Raw genomic sequence first — 22,694 nt, forward strand, 5'->3', positions numbered from 1 at the left:
AAAGATACTCACACTGGGGAAGATTTAGGGATGATGGTGTTCTCAGAAGACAGTATACTAGAAATTCCTGGTGTCTAAGAGCTTTTTAATAGGGTAGGAAAATAGACACCTCTTCTAAACCAGGGAGGAAAAACCCCACAGCATAATAATTCCTATGCACCCTGTCTTTAAGACAAGTCTTAAACATTTTCTTTGCTGCATCCAAATGTTGCATGGGGTATTCATGTCAACACTTTTCATCTGGGAATTTGGAGGTAACCCATGGCTGTCAGGCTCGCTGGCAAAAAGCAGGACATTCAGTGGCTGCCAGGCTCTGAGCTGATCTTGGCTATGCCCTTTTGGGGCTTTCGTCTACTGCTGTGTCTTTCCTGCCTTTTATCTCTGCATCTAATTCATCCAGGGAAGGACATCTGAGATCAGAGTGAGATGAAAAGGAAGCAAGGCAGTAAAATAAGTGTGATGATCATAGTTCACCTCTAAACATCAACTTGGTGACTCATTGTTACTTCTTCACTCTAATCAGCTAGTTCCGCTTTGGGCAGAATAGAGCGCATTAACAATTCATTACTACGTATTTCTGATCATGACAACAATTAAATACTGAGAAATATCAGAGAACATTTTGGTGCAATGTGAATGTGTTTATGTACCTTAAAATGAATCCCCATCCTTCTTTGTTTCCAGCAATGGAGTGTGAGTTCAGACAGCAATCACAGGAGGTCTTGCTGTTCTCATATCCAAGGGGTAGTTCCTCTGTTTTAACTGTTTCAAGTGCAGGTGATCCCAACTTAGGATGGTTTGACTTCAGTGCTTCAGCTTACAATGGTGCAAAAGCTATATTCATTCAGCAGAAACTTTATGTTTAGTTTTGAATTTGGATCTTTTCCCTGGCTGACGCTGTGTTCCAATCCTCTCAGGTGGTGTTGGACAGCAGCAGCGGGTGCAACTCCTGGTCAGCCCCAAGGAGAACCACCCAGGCTCTGTGATACACTGCCAAGCTAAGCTATGTGGTAGGTTGGATGGATTCAATGCATTGTTGACTTAGAACATTTTTATTAAATGATGCATTTATTGGTTGTAACCCCTTTATAACTCTAGCAGTGTCTGTACTACAGTAAATATTGACAAAAAAAGCACAAACCAGTTCCTGACTCAACAGGTCTTCAAACCAGAAGACCAATGGCATACCTGAGGGAGCTGGCCTGGCACTTTCTCCAGATGGCTGAGTGATGACAGTAGAGCAGAGAAGAGCATTTTATTAACTTATTACTAATATGTTGCTTGTTCCAGAAAAAGCTTAAGGCAACTTGTTAGAATTCATGAAATGCAAGAGTGTATAAAAAATCTAAAGAAGGAGCAGGGGCTGGCTTCAGGAAGTGGCCGGTTAAGCAGCTGCTTGTGAGGCCAGCCTCCCATGTTGGAATGCTAGGTCAAGTCCCAGCTTCTCCATTTGCAATCCAGCTCCCCACGAAGGCACTTGGGAAAGTAGCGGATGATGCCCACGTACTTGGGCCCTGCCACCCATGTGGGAGACAAGGATGGAATTCCTGGTTCCTGACTTCAGCCTGGCCCAGCCTTGGCCACTGTGGCTCCTTTGGGAGTTAATCAGTGGATGAAACATTCTCTCCTAGTCTCTTCCTTTTTCTGTGTTGTTCTGCTTTTCATAAGTAAATAAATAAATAAGTAAACTTTTTTTTAAAAAAAAGTAGAAAGATAAAGGAGCAAAGGAAGGAAAGTCAAGTTAGCGGATGCCAAACAGACCAGGGATGCCAGTGAATAAGGCAGAGCATGGAGCTCTGTTCCGTGGCTGTGGGCAGCCCAGTAGCACAGCTGGAATCCTCAGCAGGCCGTGGACAAGGACAGCAGTTACATAGCTCATAGCACCTACAAGGTCATAACAGACCCATTTTGCAGAAGCACAGCTCTTCTTACAGAGGCTGGACTAGACTTCTGTCTCATGAAGAAGATTCTGTAAAACACAAGGGACCATGCACTCAGCGGCATCCTCACAGTCCAGACAATGGCATCTGGATGCAGAGCTTCAGTGCAGATGGTTGACATCAAGCTGTAGTGTGTAGAGTCAAAATCATAGAGTTTGTATTAACTCGATCTGAATAAAATTTTAGAACATCTATGATACTCTTCAAAAATTCTCAGAGAAGATTTTGACCCATTTTCCTCTGTTTGAGTGTGAACTGAGGGCTTAAACCTAGGAAACCTCTCTGATAATCTATAGTGTACAGATAAATGGGTGAATGAACCCCTCAGAGCCAGTGTCGAATGGCTTTCTCCAGGACAATGATGACAACAGATGTAATCAAATGCCCACATCCAAGGATTGAGGCTACTTTTGAAAGACTGCAAGTTGTCTCTTAACAGGATGTTAGAGCTACTTGAAGGTTCAATCTGCATCACTGCCACAAATATTCCTGAAGAGCTTAATAAGATTTGAGTTCAGTGTCGAGAGAGCCGATTCCATGCAAATGGAAACCAAGTGTTGGAGTAGTCTTTGAGCAAATTAGAGAAATGCTTGCGCTCTCCTCTGAGTGATGGTTTCATCTGGAGTTTGTGATTCAGTATCTTTTTCTTTCTTTCTTTTTTGTTTGTTTGACAGGCAGAGTTGGACAGTGAGAGAGAGACATAGAGAAAGGTCTTCCTTTTTCTGTTGGTTCACTCCCCAATGGCCGCCACGGCTGGTGCGCTGCAGCTGGCGCACTGCGCTGATCCGAAGCCAGGAGCCAGGTGCTTCCTCCTGGTCTCCCATGTGGGTGCAGGGTCCAAGCACTTGGGCCATCCTCCACTGCCTTCCCAGGCCACAGCAGAGAGCTGGGCTGGAAGAGGAGCAACTGGGACAGAATCCAGTGCCCCAACTGGGACTAGAACCCAGGGTGCTGGCGCCGCAGGTGGAGGATTAGCCAAGTGAGCCAGGCCCCCGGCCATGTATCAGTATCTTGTGTGGAGGAAAGTATCCTGTTCTCTGCACTGCCAATTTCGTGGTAGAATCAAGTCATCCAAATGGGAGATGGTTAAGGATCTTCAAAGTCATTTAGCACAAAAACTTCATTTTATAGAAAAGGAAATTGACATCTAATAACCTGATTAAGAAAGAGCTAAGGACAAATGAGCTAAGAATTTGAACAGTATATACACACACACACACATTTCCAATATCATCAGTAATCATCAGGGAAATGCAAGTGAAAACAATGAGCTATCATCTTACATCTGTCAAGATGGCTATTATTAAAAGAAAGACAAGTGTTAGAATGTAGAGAAGAGGGAACACTTGTACACTGTTAGTGGGAATATAGCAATGTACAACATTGCAGAAAACAGTTCAGAGGTGCCTCAAAAAAATTCAAAATAGAGTTTCTATATGATCCAAAAATCCTACTTCTGGGAACTTATCTAAAATAATTAAGATAAGGATCTTAAAGAGCACTCCTAAGTTCATTGATGCAGTATCCACAATAGGTAAGATATGGGAACAGCTTCCATGTCCATTGTCAGGGAAATGTGGTGTGCACTCACAACCATACAATAGAACAGTGCTCATCCTTTACAAAGAAGGAAATTCTGAAATTCATGGATTAATCTAGATGGTGTTATGCTAAGTAAAATAAGCCAGTCACAGAAAGCCAAATGCTGCATTCTACTTATATTCACAATAGTCAAATCTATAGAATAAGAGTGCAATGGCAGTTAGCTGAGGCAGGATGGGGGAGGGAAAAATGGGGGGTTACTGATCCACAAGCATAAAGAGTCAACCAAGCAACATGAGTAAGCTACAGTAATCCCCTGTGCAACTTTGCATCCAGAGTCAACAACAGTGTATTGTGGACATAAAGATCTGTTGAGGGTAGGTCTCATGTTAGGTATTCTTAACACACTAATTTTCTTTGGAAAAAAAAAAAAGAATATGTGTTTTTAAAAATTGGAAAGGTCCTGAAAAAGAGTCAAAAAGTCCATCTGAACTACTAATATAACACCAACATATATGGTAAGCTGAAGTCTGATACCTTTTCCTGGCATCCAATTGGAAGTAGCCTCCATTGCCATCTAAGCTGGGAATTACAGAGAAAGAGGACAGGCTGAGCCCAACTTATCTCAACATGTTTTCAATAAGTATTTATTGAAAGAGACTGAACTTGAATATGAAAAAATAGATCTAGAGAATTTTATCATAACAGAAGAAAATTCACAAAAGTTGTGACTCACATGAAATTTCAATGAAAGGCATTTTGAAACTTGGCATATATTCCCCCAAAACCAAAATAGTAAAATGACTTGTATTTCTAGAGCGCAGGATGAGTCAACTCAAAATACTCCACATGTAGTCATGCCTAAGAGGTGTAGTTCAGCTCTAACATTGTATGCATTCAGTTTTGTTTTTAAGCTTAAATGGATAAAAGAATCTATCAACAGAAGCCCTTTATTTCTTACAATAAGAAAACACTGTTTATAATGTGACACTAGCTCCTTGGGCAAAGTGGGTTCTATTAGAACTAATTTAATTTGACATAAGTTGATCTATTTGAATTTTGAGTCCCCAGTTAGATGACTAGGTACTACTTTACAGATTGATCTCATTTCAAGCTCCAGTGTGTGGACAATGCTTAATCAGTGTGTACATCAGAAAATAAACATAATCATCAAGTACACTAATTAAGCCTAGAAAATGTTGCAACATGCATACAGTGTATGGATTAACAAGGCAATTCATTAAAATCTTAATTACGAATACTATATTTCTCAGACATTTTATTCCACAATGCTTCAGATGGGTTCAGCAGTTCTATGGCCCATTGACACTACTCTCTTAGGAGAATTTCTTTTAAAATGTGACACATATGTGTATCCTCTCTACATGGAAAGCCTCTATAGGAATGCACTTCTTGCTTTAAATCAGGAAACTTGACATCCTCTCCTAAAGAGGTTAAGGAAGAATAAGTCAACTGCTAGCAGAGAGGTTGAAAATAATTTAAACTAAATGATGGAAATGTATGAACACAATCAACAAGCAGTATCCCACTTATGCACATTCATGGTTAGGAGCTTTACACAGTTGTTTGAGAAAAAAATACATAATTAATCGCTTCTCAGCCTTTTGGCTAACATCAAATGTAGAAGAAAATGCATAAAAATCAATGTAAAATATATGTAGATAAAACATACATATGTGAATCCACGCATGCATGTACATATATTTTAAGATATGTGTATGGGGTACTAAGCCTGCATGCACAGACTTTTTATAATGTGTATTTTCTTTGTTCTTTTTTATTTTTTAAATCTTTCATTTGTTAGAAAGGTAGAGAGAGAGAGCGGGGGAAAGGAACAGAGACTGACAAAGAGCTGGAGAAAGGTCTCCCATATGCTGGTTCTCTTCTCATGTGCCCAGAATAGCCAGGATTGAGCCAGGCCAAAGCTACATGCTGGGAAATCAATCTAGGTCTCCAACATGGAAGGCAGGCACTCAACCCCTCGAACCATCACCTGTGACCTCCCAAGGTGCATATTAGCAGAAAGCTGAAATCAGGAACAAAACTGGGACTTGAACCCAGGCATTCTAATATGGGATGCAGGTACCCCAAGTGATGTCTTAGCCATTGACCCAAATGTTTGCTCCATAATATATATTTTTCATAAATTTTTGGAGCATCCTCATATGTATGTATAATACATATCCATTTATAAAATATAAATTTCAGTTATTGCTCAAGCCAAATCACATTAATGAGTGTAACAGAAATAGAAGGAAAGAATAGTTGTATGGTGTTTCAATGACAAATTCTTTTTTATTTTGTCAAAAATTATATTATTCTCCAATAACATAGAGTAATGGGGGGCAGGAGGACACCCTGTTTACTCCATCTTTTCCAACACCTTGACTATAAACACATAACACAGCCTTGGTCTCATGGTCACATTGTGTTATATTTCTGGTTGCATGTTTTGATACATAATAGACCAATTTTCAAGGAATTATCACATAAACAAATAACAGATCAGTTTTTAAAATTTGTCCAGAACTTCAGTCATGCTTTGAAATTTGTGAAAAACAAAACATTTCTTTTTTTTAACTTTTATTTAATGAATAGAAATTTCCAAAGTACAGAATATGGATTACAATGGCTTCCCCCCAATAAAGTCCCTGCAACCCGCAACCCTCCCCTTATCCACTCCCTCTCCCCTTCCATTCACATCAAGATTCATTTTCGATTCTCTTTATATACAGAAGATCAGTTTAGCATACATTAAGTAAAGATTTCAACAGTTTGCTCTCACACAGAAACATAAAGTGTAAAATACTCTTTGAGTACTAGTTATAGCATTAAATCTCAATGTACAGCACACTAACGACAAAGATCCTACATGAGGAGTAAGTGCACAGTGACTCCTGTTGTTGACTTAACAAATTGACACTCTTGTTTATGGCCTCCGTGATCACCCTAGGCTCTTGTCATGAGCTGCCAAGGCTATGGAAGCCCCCTGAGTTCACTGACTCTGATAATTTTTAGACAAGGCCAGGTCAAAGTGGAAGTTCTCTCCTCCCTTCAGAGAAAGGTACCTCCTTCTTTGATGACCTGTTCTTTCCACTGGGATCTCACTCGTGGAGATCTTTCATTTAGGTTTTTTTTTTTCCCCCAGAGTGTCTTGGCTTTCCATGCCTGAAATACTCTCATGGGCTTTTCAGCCGGATCTGCATGCCTTAAGGGCTGATTATGAGGCCAGAGTGCTATTAGGACATTTGCCATTCTATGGGTCTGCTATGTATCTCACTTCCCATGTTGGATCATTCTCTCCCTTTTTCATTCTATCAGCTAGTATTTGCAGACACTATTCTTGTTTATGTGATCCCTTTGGTTCTTAGTCCTATCATTATGATCAATTGTGAACAGAAATTGATCACTGGGACTAGTGAGATGGCATTGGTACATGCCACCTGGATGGGATTGAATTCGAATCCCCTGGTATGTTTCTAACTCTACTGTTTGAGGTAAGTCAGCTTGAGCATGTCCCGGATTGCACATCTCTTCCCTCTCTTATTCCCACTCTTATATTTAACAGTGATCACTTTTCAGTTAAGTTTCAGCACTTAAGAAGAATTGAGAATTGTGTATTGATTACAGTATTCAACCAAAAGTATTAAGTAGAACAAACAAAAAAAATACTAAGAGGGATAACATATTAAGCTGCTCAACAGTCAGGGTGAGGGCTGATCAAGTCACCGGAAAAACAAAACATTTCATAGCTTAATATTTTACATATTTTTCTCTTTCCCCAAACTGTTTAGAGGAAGTGATTTATTTATGAAAGAATGATTTTCAAGTTTCATATTTTAAGCTTTCTAAGTATATGATATTCATTGAAAATTATTTGTACTTTTGTCTTAAACAAGGCCACATCCAGAGCTTTATAGCATTTTAATTCTCATGTTCTTTTGCTGAAATGTTACTTATTTCTCCCAATTGAAAAATTTTCAGTATTGGCAGGTTTGATTCCTGGATGATAATTAGAAAGTGGAAACATTAGATACTAACTGATATAAAATTTAAGTGAAGATACTTAATTGGTAATTTAGTGAAGATGCTGCAAGTAAAAAGTCCAATCATGATGACTGAAATTCAGAAATAGGTAAACTACTTGAATAAAAGCTTGTTGACCTTGAGAATAGAAACTGCATCAACTTCCCCTTTCTAGATTATCATGTTTTCTATTATGTCATTTTAAAAAGTAAATCAGGAACTAAAATGAAATGGATGACTTTTGTTAAAGTTCAGTTCAAGTTTAAATTCATTTGTTTCAGTTTATCAACTTTGAAGCAATTTTGTCTCGGTGCATTTGGTGTGTCATATCATCAAGCCTTGCCAAATCCAATCCATCACAGATGAAAGTCTGAACAATAATCCTTTCTTCATTACTGAAATGCAAGTACAGTGCAAGTAGATATTTATCTGGGATAAATTATTACCCTTCTAACTAAAAAGTTAAAAGAATTATAGAAAATCGCTGTGATTTCTAGAAACTAAGCAGACTTATCTGTAAGGTGAAACTGCTGTGATAAATTATTGAATGTTTTTTAGGGGGAGGGCAGCACAAACCATTTTGTGACACCAGTTAAAGATGAGACCCCTGTTGTGAGCAGATCCACACACAGTTCTAACACAAGATTCTGTACAGTATCATGGGCAGTGCTTCTGAAGTCCACATCATGTGAGTCAGAGAGGATGACTGGAGAGCCCACCAGTGCAACAGGAGACAAGTGTGAGCAGCATTTGTGTAAGTAGGGATCCCCAAGTCCAGAAAAAATACACACACACCTACATACTACACTGCACATATACACACCACACACGCACACACAACATACACTGTACCACGCATATAAACCACCCACACTTCACACCTCTCAAACATTACATTATACATACACACAAACCCAACACACATACACACCCACACCCCACAAACACAACACCATACACACCTGTCCCCCACACTCTACCACACATATACATCAAACATATCAAACCACAGCCACAACACACACCTCATACATACACACAAAACACATACTATTCTATAAATACACCATACACACATTGCAAATGCACACTTATCACACAAGTAACCCACACCTCAAGTATTCATATACCACACATGCACTCATATACTACAAGTACACATATATAGGACCATATATACCAACCACATACACACATCACCCATGCACACACACCATACCACACATGCATATAAACACAGCACATGCACAGCCTCAGCATACATACACGTACTGCCCACACACTATACAACACATACACACCATGCATCACAGATACACACATCATAGACACATAGAAAAACATGCTATATGTACACCTACATCATACATGCACATACATATCATATACCCCAAACTCCCATATGCACTCACATGTATACAACATACTAACACTGCACATACTACACAACTACCACATCACACACTATATCACACAGACACCACATATGCACACACCACACAAACCACACATGGAAGTACCACAGGAAATAGTCCTTTAAACAAGAAGACCTACAAGAAACTCAAGGAAGCAAGCCCTTTTCCCAATTATTTAGGGTGAGTTATGCTTAACATGGTAGAGTCTTGTTTCACTAGAGCCAGCTCCTTCTGCCACCTCAGTGTGGTTCCCTGTCAGATCAGCTCAGTAAGGTTCAATAGAACCAAGCCCACAGCTTTAACACCTCTGGGAATTACATGATCTGCCTATATCAAGAGTGGAGAACAATCAGTTGTTTGTTCCACTTATGTTCAAAGCTATAAATCCTTCCACATTGCCACTGGATTTGAGGCCAGTTACATCAGAAATTGTCTGGGGATGGATGAACTGGGGGATTGGAAATACCTCCAAGTGCAAGTGCAGCCTCAAATTTCCTGGATATGAAAAAAGTGAGACCAGCAAAAGATGCTCATCAGATGTCATTCTTGCTTGTCTTGAAACTGATTTCTTGGTCATGAGTCAACTCAGGACCTCTTCTACTTCAGCTTACTGAAATCATGCATCTTTTGTTGGTTCTAAAATAAAATAATACTCATAATAGTAGAATATAGTACTTTCTTGCTCTGAACTTTGAGATTTCAAACCAGGGAAAGGATCTCCTGCCTCATTATGTCAGAAGAAATTTATCAAGAATTGTTTTATGTATGCGTGTGTGTATATGTGTGTTTCAAAGATTTATTTATTTTCTTGAAAGGCAGAATGCAAGAGAGAAATAGATAGAAGTTACAGAGAGAGAGAGAGAGAGAGAGAGAGAGAGAGATCTTCTATTCCCTTGTTCACTTCCCATATGGCCACAAAGCTAGGACTGAGTAGGCTGAAGTCAGGAGCTAGGAACGCCATCCTGGTCTCCCACAGGGGATTGGGACCTAAGTAATTGGACCATCTTCTATTACCTTCCCAGGAAGTTGGAACAAAAGCAGAGTGGTTGGGATTCAAACTATGGGATGGGGGCATGGCAAGTGAAGCCTTAACCTGCTGTGTTGCAACATTGGCCCTCATGTTTGTGGTTTTTTTTTTTTTAATATTTTATTTATTTACTTGAGAGGTAGAGTTACAGACAGAGTGAGAGACAGAAAGAGAGGTCTTCCTTCTGTTGGTTTACTTCCCAGATGGCCGCAATGGCCGGAACTGTGCTGATCTGAAACCAGCAGCCAGGTGCTTTTTCCAGGTCTCCCACGTGGGTGCAGGGGCCTAAGGACTTGGGCCATCTTCTACTGCCTTCCCAGGCCACAGAAGAGAGCTGGATCGGAAGTGGAACAGCCAGGACCAGAACCAGCACCTGTATGGGATGCCGGCACCACAGGCAGAGGATTAATCTACTGTGCCATGGTGCTGGCCCCCATGTTTGTGGTTTTGAGGATACATTTCATGTCTTACCCCAAAGTTGAGTTGAGGCAATAGTGAACATGCCTCTTAAAAGATGCTAAATACATAAAAATGTATTTTTTCACCAAGGTTAATTCATTCACAAGTCACAAAATTAGTATTTGCTCTACCCATAGTAAAACACTACTTAGGACTCAGAACCGATAGTGATTCCATCAATGATGCCAACAGAGGGGCCGACGCTGTGGTGCAGTAGGTTAATCTTCCGCCTGAGTTGCCAGCATTCCATATGGGCGCCAGTTCTAGTCTCGGCTGCTCCTCTTCCAGTCCAGCTCTCTGCTGTGGCCTGGGAAAGCAGTGGAGGATGGCCCAAGTCCTTGGGCCCCTGCACCCACACGGGAGACTGGGAAGAAGCTCCCGGCTCCTGGCTTCGGATCAGCGCACCTCTGGCTGTTGCGGCCATTTGGGGAGTGAACCAGCAGAAGGAAGACCTTTCTCTCTGCCTCTCCCTCTCTCTCTCTGTAACTCTACCTCCCAAATAAATACATAAATAAAATGATGCCAACAGTAAAATCAAGAATGGGTAGTTGGGCCGGCTCCGTGGCTCACTTGGCTAATCCTTCACCTGTGGCGCCAGCACCCCATATGGGCACCAGGTTCTAGACCTGGTTGCTCCTCTTCCAGTCCAGCTCTCTGCTGTGGCCTGGGAAGGCAGTGGAGGATGGCCCAAGTGCTTGGGCCCTGCACCCGCATGGGAGACCAGGAGGAAGTACCTGGCTCCTGGCTTCTGATCGGCATAGCTCTGGCCATAGCGGCCATTTAGGGGGTGAACCAATGGAAGGAAGGCCTTTCTCTTTGTCTCTCTCTCTGTCTAACTCTATCTGTCAAATAAATTTAAAAAAAAAGAATGGATACTTGAAGTGAACATGACATATCATTGAATGTTGCACAATGCTATACATTTTCCCTGAAAAGTTCAGGGAAATGCAGGTTATGAAAAGACTGCATGGATTTCAGAACTGTTTGCATCAAAATATGCTTATATTTTAAGTCCATTTTCGCAAACTTTTTAAGTACTCTTTTATAACTGCACAAAATAAAAAGTTGATTGTTTTTTAAAGATACAATATATTTCAGTCGGCAGAAATCCCTCATTAACAGTAAACATACCATATCTACTCATGACTAGATTGCTCATCTTGAGCTAGATGCATGGATTTCAATCCGAATGGCACCACCATTCTCCTAATGGATTCCAGACCTGGAATGAGTTAATTGTTCTCTCCTGGCATCATCAGTTTGGGAAAAGAGTTGTTTTCACAGAGGATGATGAAGCTTTATCATTTTAAATGCAGATTTCATTTGCTGCCAAATGTGGAGTCAATAGTGTAAAAAAGAACACTTTCTCATGCAAAACAAATTTAAAAAAAGAAAGATTTTAAAAACAAAATAATTAAATAATAACAAACATATATGTGAGCAAGACAGGATACTGACAGTTACCTGCCAATCCCAGCTTCTTAGGAGCTCTGCTTTTAGTTAGCTAAGCAATTTGTGGAGGGTATTTGGAGAATTCACTACCCCCACTTTGCGAAGCCCAAATGAGTAAGCCTTGTGGTGCAATAGGTTAAGCCACAGCTTGCTACGTGCACATGGTACATCAGAGTGCAATTTCAAATCCTGGTTACTCCAGGCTTCCAATACAGCTTCCTACTAAGGTACCTGCGAAGCAGCATATGATGGTCCAAGTACTTGGGCTCCTGATACCCACATGAGAGACCCAGATAGAGTTTATGGCTCCTGGCTTCCACCTGGCCCAGCTTTGGCTGTTGCAGCCATTTGGGGATCATATCAGCAAATGGAATATCCCTCTCGCTCCCTCACCCTCTCACTCTCTTGCTCTTGCTCTTTGTCTCTCTCCCTTTCAAATAAGTTTTAAAACTTTTTTTTATTTTTTTTTTTTAGATTCTTTTTTTTTTATTTTTTTTTAACTTTTATTTAATGAATATACGTTTCCAAAGTACGAATAATGGATTACTATGGCTTCCCCCCCATACCGTCCCTCCCACCCACAACCCTCCCCTTTCCCACTCCCTCTCCCCTTCCATTCACATCAAGATTCATTTTCGATTATCTTAATATACAGAAGATCAGCTTAGTATACATTAAGTAAGGATTTCAACAGTTTGCTCCCACACAGAAACATAAAGTGAAAAATAATAGATGATTTTTTTTTAATGATGATGAAATCAGATCAGACCTATTGTCATGTTTAATCCCAGTGAGAGTCAAGTTGGGAGTTGATAGTTTCTTTTCTTTTCTTTTCTTTCTTTCTTTTTTTTTTTTTTTTTTTTTTTACAGAGGATCAGTTTAGTATGCATTAAGTAAAGATTTCAACAGTTTGCACCCCCATAGAAACACAAAGTGAAATATATTGTTTGAGTACTCGTTATAGCATTAAATCTCAATGCACAGCACATTAAGGACAGAGAACCTACATGAGGAGTAAGTGCACAGTGACTCCTGTTGTTGACTTTACCAATTGACACTCCTGTCTATGGCATCAGTAATCTCCCTATGCTCCAGTCATGAGTTTCCAAGGCTATGGAAGCCCTCTGAGTTCTCTGACTCTTATCTTGTTTAGACAAGGTCATAGTCAAAGTGGAGGTTCTCTCCTCCCTTCAGAGAAAGGTACCTCCTTCTTTGAAGACCTGTTCTTTCCACTGAGATCTCACTCACAGAGATCTTTTGCCAGAGTGTCTTGGCTTTCCATGCCTGAAATACTCTCATGGGCTTTTCAGCCAGATCCGAATGCCTTTAGGGCTGATTCTGAGGCCAGAGTGCTATTTAGGGCATCTGCCATTCTATGAGTCTGCTGAGTATCTCACTTCCCATGTTGGATCACTCTCCCCTTTATTTATTCTATCGGTTAGTGTTAGCAGGTGCTAGACTTGCTTATGTGCTCCCTTTGACTCTTAGTCCTTTCATTATGATCAATTGCGAACTGAAATTGATCACTTGGACTAGTGAGATGGCATTGGTACATGCCACCTTGATGAGATTAAATTGGAGTCCCCTGGTATGTTTCTAACTCTACCATTTGGGGCAAGTCAGCTTGAGCATGTCCCAAATTATATATCTCTTCCCTCTCTTATTCCTACTCTTATGTTTAACAGGGGTCACATTTCAGTTAAATTTCAACACTTAAGAATAACTGTGTGTTAATTACAGAATTAAACCAGTCATATTAAGTAGAACAGACAAAAAAACTACTAAGAGGGATAATGTATTAAGTTGTTCATTAACAGTCAGGGCTATGCTGATCAAGTCACCGTTTTTAAAAATAAAATGAAAGAGAGAGAGGGGGAGAGAGAGTGAGTGAAAAAGAGAAAGAGAGAGAACTAGAAATGAAGCATGCACACCCAGGGAAATAAAAAGAAACTTTGACACCTTGAGCCTGGCTTGACTAAAGGAGAAAGAAATTCATATGTTTAAGTATGCAGAGTGAAAAAAATCTCATATTCAAAAAGTAATAACAACTTGTAACAGGAATAAGCTCCTCCGATGAGTGTGGTACTAAATTCATTAATGTTGTAGTCCCCAAAACAATCACGTTAAGAATGAACTTTTGTTTAAAGATTTATTTATTTATTTATTTGAAAGGCAGAGTTACAGAGAGAAAGAGACAGAGGGGCCTTCCTCCTGCTATTTCACTCCCTAAATGGTTGCAATGGCCAGAGCTGGACAAGTCCAAAGCCAGGACCCAGGAGCTTCTTTTGTATCTTCCATGTGGGAGAGGGATCCAAAGACTTGGACCATCTTCCTTTGCTTTCCCAGGTACATCGGCAGAGACCTGGATTGGAAGTGGAGCAGCTGGGACTCCAATTGGTGTCCATATCAGATGCTGACATCACAGGCGGCAGTTTTACCTACTATGCCACAGCACAGGTCCCAGGAATAAACTTTTCAATTGGTCTGGGGCCAGCACTATGGAGTAGTAGCTGCCGGTTGGAATCCCAGCTGCTCTACTTCCAATCCAGTTCCCTGCTAATGTGCCTGAGAAAGCAGAGGGAGATGGCCCAAGTAGTTGGACCCCTGTACCCACATGGGAGATCTGGAAGAAGCTCCTGGGTCCTGTCTTCAGATTGGCCCAGCTCTGGCCATTGTGGCCATTTGGGGAGTGAACCAACATATGGAAGACCTTTCTCTCTGTTTGTCCCTCTGTCTGTGACTCTGCCTCTCAAATAAATAAATAAAATAAAAATAAATTGTCCTGGGTTACCTTGTGGTGGAAGCAAAAACAAATTTTTTCTGAAGGTAAAGACCTTCAGTAAAACCTCCAATAATCCTCGCACAGGTAAGGCCTCAATGTGTATGAATGGCGCAGCAGGTAGAGCCACCTTCTGCAGTGCTGGCATCCTGTATAGGCAATGGTTCATGTCCCAGCTGTGCTACTTCTGATCCAGCTCCCTGCTGATGTGCCTGAGAGAGCAAAAGAAGATGGCCTGAGTTCCTGGGACCCTGTATTCACATGGGAGACTCGAAAGAAGCTCCTGGCTCCTGGTATTGACCTGGCATGGCCCTGATCATTACAACAATTTGGCAGGTGAACCAGTGGATGAAAGATCTCTTTCCCTGTCTCTCCTCTATCTCTGTAACTCTACCTTTCAAATAAATGAATAATTATTTTTCAAAAAGGCAATAGTAAAACAAATGAGGAAATAACTTTAAAATACTTGAACAAATGAGTGAGAAACCGAAACAGAAGGAAAAGATAGTAGCAGCTGTATAAAGGCTGCAAATTGTAGAAACAATGGGTGTAGAATATAATATATAGTTAGCATAGTTAAAGCAAAGAATGAACATATCTAATCTGCGATTAATGAAGGGAACTTTGAAAAAGAACCATACAGATTTGATAAAGAGTTATATATAGTATCTAGGAATGAAAACTAAAACAAAATAAGATACTTAGCAAGAGGACTAAAGGACAGAACATACACAAATAGAATGAGGAGCTGACCTAAAGAAATCAATCAAGACCATTGCACATAAAGACAAATAGATTAAAATACCAAAGTGATTAAAAGTTATAGAGGATAGAGTCAGGTGTTTAACCTGCCAATGAATATTCCCTGTCCCATATTAGAGTGCCTGGGATTGATGCTGTGAAACCTAAAGCCTGGATCAAGATGCAACTATTTTAAATTAGGCCTCCATCTTGTAACTTGGGCCTGAGCAGGCCCTGAACCCTGAGCCAGAAGCTCTTAAAAGTAAATAAATGAACTCGCCTTGTGATAAACTCTCCTAGCAACAGCCGATTAGCAGATAACAGAGAAATACCTAAGAGTTCCTGGAGTCTTCTCAGGGCAATTAAGGTGATTAATAGCTTCCCGAGACCCTGCAGTTCGGCACATACATCCCAGCAGCTCAGACCCTATGCTTCGGCCAATCAATTTAAAAGGCATCAACCCCAAAGCCATCCAACCACCTTTACTAGGTCCGTTCCCGCCACTGGATGCACTAATCAATTCTAAGAGATGGCCTTTGAATTTCCCGCAGGATGAGATGATTTGCTAAATGGTACCATAATGCATAGAATGTCTCTGAAAACCCTATAAAAACCCTGTTAACTGAAGCGTCGGGGCTCTCAATTCAGACCGGCAGCGTCAGTGTTGATTGAGAGTCCAGGCCCGGACCTGTAATAAAACTCTTTACAGCGGTATTGGCTCCTTGGTAGCCTTTGGGGACAGTTGAACTAGGCATAACAATGCCTGCTCCAGTTTTGACTCTAGTTTCTTGCTAATGCAGACTCTGGAAGGCAGCTGTTATGTCTTAAGTATTTGCATTCCTTCCTCCGATGTGAGAGTGGTGGACTGCATGCTGGCTCCCAGCTTTGGCACAGCTCCTACAGCCTTCTTGGACATTGGGGCAGTAAACCAAAAAGTGGGAGCTCTGTCTGCAAGTGAAATAAATACATGTACTTAAGATAAACAAATGCACTTGCATTTATTTAAGATAAATATATTTACTTTAAATATATTTATTTTAAATATATTTAAAACAAGCAATTACATAAAAGAAGGACCAGAATTTGTTGCACAGTGGATTAAGCCGTCTCTTGAAATGTCTGTATCCCAAGGAGTACTAGTTCAAGTCCCAGCTGCTCCACTTCTGATCCTGCACCCTCCTAACATACCTAGGAAAGCAGTGTATAATGGCCCAAGTGCTTGGGGTTTTGCAACCCATGTGGGAGACCAGAATGAAGCTCCTGGCTACTGACTTTTGCCTGGCCCAGCCCCAACTTTTAAGACCATTTTGAGTCAATCAGCAGGTGGAAGATCTCTCCCCCTGTGTCTTTCACTCTCTCTCTGTAACTCTGCCTTTCAAAATAAAATTAGTATTAAGAAATAAGCAAGTAAATAAAAGACACAGAGCCTAGAATAAGAAGGGATTACAAATATCTATCAGAATCCTAGGAAAATATATAAGGATGAATTGGAGAACTGCTATATTCAAAGAGAAATTGCATGAGAATTTGCTCACATTTCTGAATTACAGAGAATTCCAAAGTAAATACTCTACTCCAGCACACCTGAGAGTAAAAATGAAGAATACTTAATAAATAAATACAATTTTTTTTAAAGATCAGAGATAGCTTGAAAGGTAACGTAGTAAACTGACAGGTGCCTTCTCCACAACAAGAAGAGAAGCCTCAGGACACAGCAAGTCAGTCTCCAAAGGAGAAACCAGTGCTGGTGCTCAGAAGATGATGCCCCACGGACTGGTGCTGTGACCTCTGAGCAGCCTTGCAACCTGCCTCGACTCCAGTTCCCTCCGACCTCCCCTTGTTCTCTCTTTCCCAGCACAGGAAGAGACTTTCTGCCAAGTTCTATCCACCTGACCAGACCTCCCAGAGGAGGACCTTACGGTCTTGGTCATCTTACTGGAACTTCCTTAACCAGAGAATAAACTCATATGGCAGGAAGAGAGGCTGAAGTCTGTCAACACACCTGGACAGACTTTGCTCACACACCCTTGTCCTCTATATCATTCCCATAGAGAATCTTTTACAATCCACTGTCTGTTCTGCAGGACCAGAGAACTTTGTCCTGGGCCGCTGTGTATTCTCCAAGTCTCTCGAATTCCCTTCTAAGTTTCAACACTCCCCATTCTTCCTTTCCTATAGAAAAGAGAATGTGCAGTTTCCAATGCAAATTGGGCTCACGTTGAGTAACCACACTCCTGTGATTTTCCTGTGTCCTGATTTTTTTTCCCATGTGCGTGTTAATAAACTTGTTTGACTTTTCTCCTTTCTGAGCTGTCTCAGTTTATTCTGCTGAAACCTCAAAGGGAAGAGGAGAAGTTTTCTTTAGCCCCTATGATAGCTGCCAATCTAGATACATAGGGCCAGAATGGCAGGAAAACAAGAACATTCTCAGACAAAGTTTCACTGTAAATAAGCCGGCCCATTAGAAGTGTACTGTACATTGTGATTTAATGCTATAACTAGTACTCAAACAGTATTTTACACTTTGTGTTTCTATGTGGGTGCAAACTGTTGAAATCTTTACTTAATATATGCTAAATTGATCTTCTGTATATAAAGATAATTGAAAATGTATCTTGATGTGAATGGAAGGGGAGAGGGAGCAGGAGATGGGAGGGTTGCGGATGGGAGGGAAGTTATGGGGGGAAAAAGCTATTATAATCCATAAGCTCTACTTTGGAAATTTATATTCATTAAGTAAAAGTTTATATATATATATACACATTAGGAAATTAAAGTTTAAAATCCTTCTAAATAACTTACAGAGTTCGGAGTGATTATAAAGCATTTACAGGGTGTGGATATTGTGATACAGCAGATTAAGCTACTGCTTGAGATGCCTGCACTGCATGTCAGAGTGGTGGTTCAAGTCCCAGCTGATCTTCTTCCAACCCAGATTCTTTCTAATGCATACTGAGAAGCAGCAGGTGATAGCTCTAGTGCTTGGGTCCCTGACACCCACGTGGGAGATCCAGATGGAGTTTCTGGCTCCTGCCTTCTTCCTGGCCCAGCTGTGATTGTTGTAGGTGATTGGCAATGAACCAGCACATGGAGAAGCTACCTGTGTGTCACTGTGCCTTTCAGGTAGATGAAAAATAAAGAACTTTAAAAAAAGAGAAAACATTTACCAAAAGATAACGAAAATATTAGGTATCAAAATCTATAGGATCTATAGAGTGTTATCTACTTTTCCTCTTTTTATGGGTAACATACATCCTTAAATGTACACATAATTACATATGAAAGAAGAAAATTTAGAAAATAATGAGCTAACTAGCCAGCTTAAGGTTTAGAAAAACACTTGAGAGTAATCATGAAGAAAAGAAGTAATAAACATTAGTTATTAAGACTAGCAAGAGATAAAGTTGAAGGATTCCACTAAGTCACAACTTGTTTTTTTTTAAAGTTCACAAATACAAAACTCAGCTGCAAATTATCAAAAAAAGAATAGTACAAATAAATAATATTAGAAATGAGACAGGTGGAAAATAGTCATCAAATATCGGGGATGTAAATAGCACAAACAATTTTATATTTGAAGACTGAAACAAATTTCGCTGAAAACATAAAAGATGAGCCTAACTCCGAATGATCAAGATTTCTAATGGTCTCATAATGTTAATTAAATTGAAACTGTTGGTAAAATTCTCCCCTGAAAAACAAACAGTTGTGGAAGGTTTAACAATGAATCTTATTAGGGTATTAACAGATGATTCGAACCACATGCAACCCATACAGAGAACAAATAGGAGGGACATTCAATTCATTTTATGAGGTTAAGTAGAACAATGATATCAAAACAAAGTGGGGGCTGATAAACAGTGGAAAAAAGAAAATTCCAGGATAATCTTACATGTGCACATAGACACAAAACCCTAAGGAAAATTCTAACTCATCTAATAATGTACCAAACAGATGATCTGTCATGAGAAAATTAAGCTAATTCATTCCAATAAGAAAAGGTTGATGCAGAGTGGGAAATTTGTTAGAGATAATAAATTAAAATAAAATTCATTTAAATAAAAACCTTAAAAAAACAGAAAAGGTAGGTGCAACATTAAAAATTCTAATCATAAATCAATTTAAAATAGAAAAAATAAGTGCATGTTAACGAATGGCTTGCCACTGTTGGCAACAGAGGCTCAGTCCCACTGAGGACAGTGAGAATCACCCTGAAGACAGGCCCAGTTGGATGTGAAGACGTGGGGTAAGTACCACCGCCCACCATCACTGGATTACAGTCTTACTTGGGCACCTATACACTGTTCTATGTAGTTGCAGCACAACCCCAAGGCCAGAAAATAGCTCTTGGGCAGAGAAACTCTTGTACCTAAGGTACAAATTCCCTGGCCAGTACTAGCACTGTTCTCTGGTATGTATCATGGCGTGAAAGTGAGGGATCATACAGCATCTGTCACCAAGAAAAGGGAGCAACAAATGAAGAAGCCTTGACAAGACACTGTATCCCTTGAACCTGAAATAAGATTTGTATTGTAATGGAAGGTGCTATGGTTTGGGTGTGGTTTGAATGTGTACCCTACACATTCATCTGCAGCAAGTTTGGTCCCTGGTATGGTCATGTAGAGGCAGTGGACCCTTTAAGAAATAAGGCCTAGAGGAGTAATTAGGTCACTGATGGCACTAGCCTCCAAGGGGATTAATACTGGTCTCAGGGAGGGAGTTAGTTCTTTCCAGAATGGATTGTAAAAAGAATGAGCCTGATCCCAGAATTTCTCTGGCTTCCTGTCTGACAAGTGATCTCTGCTTCTTGTATGCAGTCCCACAATGATGCCATCATTGGCTGTGATGTGATGCAGCCAATAGGGCCCTCACCAAGGGCCAGATAGACAGGGCTTCCTAATCTAGGGCTTTCAGCCTCCAAATCTATGAATTAAATGAACCTCTTTTCTTTATAAAGTACCCAGCATCAGATGTTTTGTTATAGCAACAGCAAATAGACTAGTACAGAGGGACTTGGTCAGGAGAGTGACGTAGTTGATATGTGTTTTTCAGTAAATATTCTGGTTCCTGTGCTGTGAAGAGTGTATAAGAAAACAAGAGTAGAAGCAGGAAGACCAGTTGAGAGACAATGATCCAGACAAAAGGTGAGCATAACTTGAACCAAGGCATGAGTCGCTAAAGAGAAGAGCAGCATTTCCAGAAGTCAGGGATAATGGTGATTGTGCTTTAAGGAAGGAGAGATGAAGCATGTCAAATCCTACTGAGAAGTTAAGTAAAGGACAGGCTGGGATATGACATTGGAGGTTGAAATACTGAAGTTACTGTTGGCCTTTGGAACAGTTTCTATGGAGGGATAGAAATAAGACTGAAGGAAGGGTGGGAGAGGGATTGGATTCAGGAAGCACTTGACAAGTCTTTTGAGGAGTTTTGTTGGAAAGGAAATGGAGAGTGTGGTAAAAACTGAAGGAAGGAAAGTAGCTAAAAAAGTTTCTCAAGGGGCCAGCACTGTGGTGCAGTGAGTTAATGCCCTGGCCTAAAGCACCAGCATCCCATATGGGCGCCAGTTCTAGTCCCGGTTGCTCCTCTTCCAGTCCAGCTCTCTGCTAAAAAAGCTGAGGCCCTGCACCTACGTGGGAGACCCAGAAGAAGCTCCTGACTTTTGATTGGTACAGCTCTGGCGGCAATGGCCATCTAGGGAGTGAACCAGCAGATGGAAGACCTCTCTTTCTGTCTCTACCTCTCTCTGTAACTCTGTCTTTCAAATAAATAAAATAAATCTTTTTTTAAAAAGTTTCCCAAATGATAATAAAGAAGAAAAAAAATGATATGAGGCTAATGGGGACGATTCAAGAGAAAGGGGCAAACAGATGTCAGACAAAGAGTGTGAGGATTTCTGGAGTCATGTGGTGCTCTCCAGCCCTAGGGATAGGACCTAATCGGGACACAGTGGGAACTTTGACAAGAGTGCAGTCAGTTCTGGCAAGAAAGCAGGGTGCCTGCCCAATCCTGGTAGATGGGCAGCTTGGAGCTTGTAGAAGTTCTCTTTTGAAGGCTGCCCTTTTCTTCACAAAAGTTCATTAATTAAGCATAAGGAGGAGGAGGTGTTGGAGGCTTTAAGATACAAGGTGTGGAATAGTCACCTAAGAGAGCAGAGACACGGATGAATGAGGGGAACACAGCATGATAGCCATGCAGAATGAGGGCTGAGGTTTGTGGTCATGGATCTGAAATTAGATTAATCAACTTGGTTAATGTTTTTCCTCAAGCCTATGCAGTCACATTGGTACAGATGAAAAGAGAGAAAATAAGCTTTATCCAAGGCTGGGGTTTTGTCAAGAAATTAAGAAGAAGCAACAGAGGGGCAGATTAGGGTGGTATGTATGGAGGTGATGCCAAAGTGTGATTTCAGAATAGGAACTGGGGTGAGTGGGTTTTAGGTCCTACTGTGGTCAAAGGATGTTGGGATTGGAATGTTAGAGGCACTTGTTGGGAAAAGGGAAGGTGGAATGCTCAGAAGTGATTCTTGACAATGAGATAGGCAGGTTGTGTTTTTTGGCCAGGGGTAAACCTGTGAGAATGGGTGACTGGAAAGAATAAATGTAATTGAAATGCTGGCATTTTTGAAAGGCATAATCTAAGACATAGATTCTGTATGGAGATTGAGAGCACCCAGAAGACATAACCCCGAGTTATTAAGGGAATGGCTCAGAACCTAGAGTTCAGAGAATTTGAAGAGATGACTGGGGAAATCTCCAATGGCTATGCCTAGAAGAAGAGACAGAATCATGGGAGGGAGAAAAGCCTGGAAGTGGCCAGAGGGAGCAAGGAGGACACCTTATTCCACTCAGAAAGACAGAAAGAGAAAGCAGCCATCACACTCAAGAGTGCAAGATCTTCAGGGGAATAGCAGGGCTGGCTTAGAACAGGAGATTAAAAAAGTTTAGGTTGCAGAGTGATGGACTATGTGTCCCACCAGGGGCACAAAGTCAGTGGAAATCAAGAAGGAATGGAAGACTGGGGGTAGGCTAAAGAATGTGAAAGCTCTCATGAGGAATAGAATGAAAGAGAAACACACCTTCCACCCTACAACATGTCCAAATAAATCAAATGCAGCTTTTATCGTGGTCTGATCCATTCTCATATGGAAACACGTTTAGGAAAATTAGTTATACTACCTTTAAGGTGATTTTGACTCTCCTATATTCTGTGTCACATAGAAGGTGCATTTAGGTCAACAGATACAAGTAAGGAGAAAAATGTTGGACAGCAGTAAGAAAGGATGCTCCAACAAG

Source organism: Oryctolagus cuniculus, chromosome 6 (genome assembly GCF_964237555.1).
Source record: "Oryctolagus cuniculus chromosome 6, mOryCun1.1, whole genome shotgun sequence".
In the NCBI taxonomy this organism is placed as follows: Eukaryota; Metazoa; Chordata; class Mammalia; order Lagomorpha; family Leporidae; genus Oryctolagus; species Oryctolagus cuniculus.